Raw genomic sequence first — 5,716 nt, 5'->3', positions numbered from 1 at the left:
TGATCTTTGCTCTCATTATTTATTATCATAAATATATTTAAATATTAATTTATCATATGACAATTGTATAGCACCATCGCAAGGAAATTATTCTAATGACAATCTATTTAATCACTGACTGACAAATATACGACGGAATGAAGAGAGTATGTCAACACCCCGTAACTGACTGACATACACGACAGAATGACGACAGTATGTCAACACCCCGTCACTGACTGATATATACACGACATAATGAAGAGAGTATGTCAACGTCACTTACTGACATATACACGACAGAATGAAGAGAGTATGTCAACACCCTGTCACTGACTGACAAATACATCACAGAATGTAGAGAGTATGTCAACACCCCGTCACTTACTGACATATACACGACAGAATGAAGAGAGTATGTCAACACGCTGTCACTGACTGACATATACTTGACAGAATGAAGAGAGTATGTCAACACCCTGTTACTGACTAACATATACACGACAGAATGAAGAGAGTATGTCAACACCCCGTTACTGACTGACATATACACGACAGAATGAAGAGAGTACGTCAACACCACGTCACTGATTGACATATACACGACAGAATGAAGAGAGTATATCGACACCCCGTAACTGACTGACATACACGACAGAATGACGACAGTATGTCAACACCCCGTTACTGACTGACATACACGACAGAATGATGACAGTATGTCAACACCCCGTTACTGACTAACATATACACGACAGAATGAAGAGAGTATGTCAACACCCCGTCACTGACCGACATATACACGACAGAATGAAGAGAGTATGTCGACACCCTGTCACTGACCGACATATACACGACAGAATGAAGAGAGTATGTCGACACCCCGTCACTGACCGACATATACACGACAGAATGAAGAGAGTATGTCAACACCCCGTTACTGACTGACATATACACGACAGAATGAAGAGAGTATGTCAACACCCTGTCACTGACTGACAAATACATCACAGAATGTAGAGAGTATGTCAACACCCTGTCACTGACTGACATATACACGACAGAATGAAGAGAGTATGTCAACACCCCGTCACTGACCGACATATACAGGACAGAATGAAGAGAGTATGTCAGCACCCTGTCACTGACCGACATATAAGGACAGAATGAAGAGAGTATGTCGGCACCCCGTCACTGACCGACATATACATGACAGAATGAAGAGAGTATGTCAACACCCCGTCACTGACTGACATATACACGACAGAATGTAGAGAGTATGTCAACACCCCGTCACTGACCGACATATACACGACAGAATGAAGAGAGTATGTCAACACCCCGTTACTGACTGACATATACACGACAGAATGAAGAGAGTATGTCAACACCCCGTCACGTAACTGACATATACACGACGGAATGAAGAGAGTATGTCGACACCCCGTCACTGACTGACATATACATGACAGAATGAAGAGAGTATGTCAACACCCTGTCACTGACTGACATATACACGACAGAATGAAGAGAGTATGTCAACACCCCGTTACTGACTAACATATACACGACCGAATGAAGAGAGTATGTCAACACCCTGTCACTGACTGACATATACACGACAGAATGTAGAGAGTATGTCGGCACCCCGTCACTGACCGACATATACACGACAGAATGAAGAGAGTATGTCAACACCCCGTTACTGACTAACATATACACGACCGAATGAAGAGAGTATGTCAACACCCCGTCACTGACCGACATATACACGACAGAATGAAGAGAGTATGTCAACACCCCGTTACTGACTAACATATACACGACCGAATGAAGAGAGTATGTCAACACCCCGTCACTGACCGACATATACACGACAGAATGAAAGTGTAAGGGTGTATGTTCCGGATGATCAGTTGTAGTACCTCCATGTGATTGGGTGTAGTACCTCTTTTATGCGAGTTTGCTGAAGATTGTCTGGGTTCTCTGCTCATTATTGGTCAGTATGTCTAAGTTAACATTTGAACTACCGTATTACTTTACTTCAGCAAAGAAATCCAAATAGCGGAGACAGTTTTGTACTCCATCGTTGTAAAATGGAAGTATCAAGGGTTGCTTTCATGAGGACAGCTTTAATTTCACCGGCACCTATGTGACTCTGTTACACAACCTGCTGAGTAACGAAACTTTTTACCCTCCGTTCATGTGAATTACTAATTCCTGAGTGACAAGACGATGATTACAGGGGTGTTGTTGAGTTTATGTTATGGCAGTGTGTCCCCGTATCGTTTTCGGTATGATTTCGCGATCTTGTGTTGTTCTGTAGTCCTGTATGGTTTGGGATAATTACATGGCTCAGTGTTTCCATGTGGTTTGATGAATTTTCCGCTGGTGCTGGTTTTTTGTGTGTTCCTCGACCTCGCGCCTTGATGAATTTCCTACCACGGAAATGACAGAGGATTCGGAACAGGGCAGTGACGATGACAAGCAGGAAGAGCGTGCCCAGGATAAGACTGAAGAGGAGGGCCTCTAACTGTAATGAAGCATATAAGATTAGTGTTATAATAACCCATCCACACAAACAGGCTGTCAAGGTCACAGTGTTATAATAACCCATCCACACAAACAGGCTGTCAAGGTCACAGTGTTATAATAACCAATCCACATAAACAGGCTGTCAAGGTCACAGTGTTATAATAACCCATACACACAAACAGGCTGTCAAGGTCACAGTGTTATAATAATCAATCCACACAAACAGGCTGTCAAGGTCACAGTGTTATAATAACCCATACACACACATCAGGCTGTCAAGGTCACAGTGTTATAATAACCCATCCACACGAACAGACTGTCAAGGTCACAGTGTTATAATAACCCATCCACACGAACAGACTGTCAAGGTCACAGTGTTATAATAACCCATCCACACGAACAGGCTGTCAAGGTCACAGCGTTATAATAACCCATCCACACGAACAGACTGTCAAGGTCACAGTGTTATAATAACCCATTCACACAAACAGGCTGTCAAGGTCACAGTGTTATAATAACCCATCCACACGAACAGACTGTCAAGGTCACAGTGTTATAATAACCCATCCACACGAACAGACTGTCAAGGTCACAGTGTTATAATAACCCATCCACACGAACAGACTGTCAAGGTCACAATGTTATAATAACCCATCCACACGAACAGACTGTCAAGGTCACAGTGTTATAATAACCCATCCACACGAACAGACTGTCAAAGTCACAGTGTTATAATAACCCATCCACACAAACAGGCTGTCAAGGTCACAGTGTTATAATAACCCATCCACACGAACAGGCTGTCAAGGTCACAGTGTTATAATAACCCATCCACACAAACAGGCTGTCAAGGTCACAGTGTTATAATAACCCATACACACAGACAGACTCAAGGTCACAGTGTTATAATAACCCATACACACAGACAGGCTGTCAAGGTCACAGTGTTATAATAACCCATCCACACACACAGGCTGTCAAGGTCACAGTGGTATAATAACCCATCCACACGAACAGGCTGTCAAGGTCACAGTGTTATAATAGCCCATCCACACGAACAGGCTGTCAAGGTCACAGTGTTATAATAACCCATCCACACAGACAGGCTGTCAAGGTCACAGTGTTATAATAGCCCATACACACAGACAGACTCAAGGTCACAGTGTTATAATAACCCATCCACACACACAGGCTGTCAAGGTCACAGTGGTATAATAACCCATCCACACGAACAGGCTGTCAAGGTCACAGTGTTATAATAACCCATCCACATAAACAAGCTGTCAAGGTCACGGTTTCTCCAAAAGAGACAGAGTCATACAATATAGCGATCCTGGGGAGAGACCTAATGCTGTAATAGATTTTTGCGGATGAAATCCGTAACCCCAATGTCAATAACAATCTATACCTAAAATGGTTACTAATGGAATTCTGTATGTGAAAGTCTCCTTCTTACTACCTACATTTTGTTCTACGTGTATTTTAATTACATTTAAATGATTACTGTTTCCTGCCCAGTAAGCAGTATATAGTTAGCAGTAAACAGTATGTAGTCATGTAGACACGTATTTTTGATCTATATTTTTCAAATATCTTAAGTCTTCCATCATCAAATGGCTATTGAAATCGGCATTTATCCGCCGTCTGTCTGTAAGGAATCATTTTTAACGTCATTTCTTGAAAAGTACCCGAGGATTTGTTCTCAAAATTCATATGTAAGTTCCCCGTGGTCTCTAGTTGTGCATGTTCATGTTCGATGGAAAGGCAAAATGGTCGACAGCCATTTTAAATTTTAACAGCTTAACCATTCATCAGAAATTTCTTTTTAAATCTTCCTCAAATATCCGATGTTGGATGCTATTGATTTCAACCAGGAAGACAATGGGAATATGAGAAAAGTAGGACAAATATCAGTCCGATATAGATCCTATAATGATCATACAATGGTGGGCCCCGGGTACCCGCTGGGATCTCTGGTACGAACACGAGTTATCTTTACCCTTGTAAGGACACTACACTACTAGATAGCCACATAGTTGTACCATGGCCCACCTTCGGTAAAGGTCGTATAGCTAACGAAATATAAAATCAACGTAAACAACCAACCTACCTGGGATGGTGATAATCCCCATTGTTCTTCAGCTGAAAATTATTGAAATATATATGATATATAGCTTTAGTAAATATGAAATCTCGCAGCCTTAATTTAAAGTTGTCGGTAGAGATTTGGTTCACAGGAATTTCATAGTTAACTAATATATGGTATACTGTAGGTTTAGCCTTAAAAATGAGATTATTCACAATAAAAATGTAAATATTAATGATTGGCCTGGTAAACCCGAGAAAACATTTACAGCATGGATGGAAACATTCATAAACCTCTATTATCTTAATGAAAAACTGGACTATATTATTTCCTGGCGGTTACCATAGTTAGTAATGCATCCGTTATGCGGTATATCAGGGTGGCTGTCATCTGATTTCTCCGATGTCATCTTTACGCCAAGTGATGGTAAAAGATCGAACCATAGAAGTTCCAGCTGACGGAATGGCCACGAGCTGGCATCACCTGTTGCTAGGCTACCGTCATTGATGGACAAGTAGTTTTTAGATGTAGGGGTATACGGCCTCCACACAATCTCATCGTCAGCAAAAGTAGGATAGCTGTGAAAGGAAACATATTACCCGGTATAGTACGAATAAGTGAACTCTATCTCCGCATATTACCGGTATAGTACGAATAAGCCAACTCCATCTCCAAATAGTACTGGGTATTGTACGAATAAGTGAACTCTATCTCCAAATATCACTCGGTATTGTACGAATAAGTGAACTCTATCTCCAAATATTACCCGGTTATAGTAAGAATAAGCCAACTCGATCTCCACATATTACCCGGTTATAGTAAGAATAAGCCAACTCAATCTCCACATATTACCCGGTTATAGTAAGAATAAGCCAACTCAATCTCCACATATTACCCGGTTATAGTAAGAATAAGCCAACTCAATCTCCACATATTACCCGGTTATAGTAAGAATAAGATTACTATATCCGCATATTACCCGGTATAGTACGAATAAGCTCACTATATTAATAATACCGTTATATTGACGAACACGCTAACTCTGTCTCTTACCGACAGTGAAATATACATAAAAATCAATTAAATGGTTATACAAATGTATATACATTTAGTTAT

At 41.0% G+C, this 5,716-nt stretch overlaps 1 protein-coding gene across 4 annotated transcripts in view; it reads right to left on the bottom strand.

Moving 5' to 3' along the window:
• Positions 1-335: 335 nt before the first annotated feature.
• LOC117314721 overlaps positions 336-5,716 on the bottom strand; it is a 55,322-nt gene continuing 49,941 nt past the window's right edge. For 3 of the 4 annotated variants that reach the window (XR_004529574.1, XR_004529575.1, XR_004529580.1), the window contains exon 6: positions 336-1,927. The gene's annotated coding sequence lies outside the window, so the exon portion shown is untranslated. The remainder of the gene's footprint in view (positions 1,928-5,716) is intronic. The other variant, XR_004529577.1, reaches the window with a different exon arrangement.

Source organism: Pecten maximus, chromosome 2 (genome assembly GCF_902652985.1).
Source record: "Pecten maximus chromosome 2, xPecMax1.1, whole genome shotgun sequence".
NCBI lineage: Eukaryota > Metazoa > Mollusca > Bivalvia > Pectinida > Pectinidae > Pecten > Pecten maximus.
This window is presented reverse-complemented; position numbering and strand designations above follow the sequence as displayed.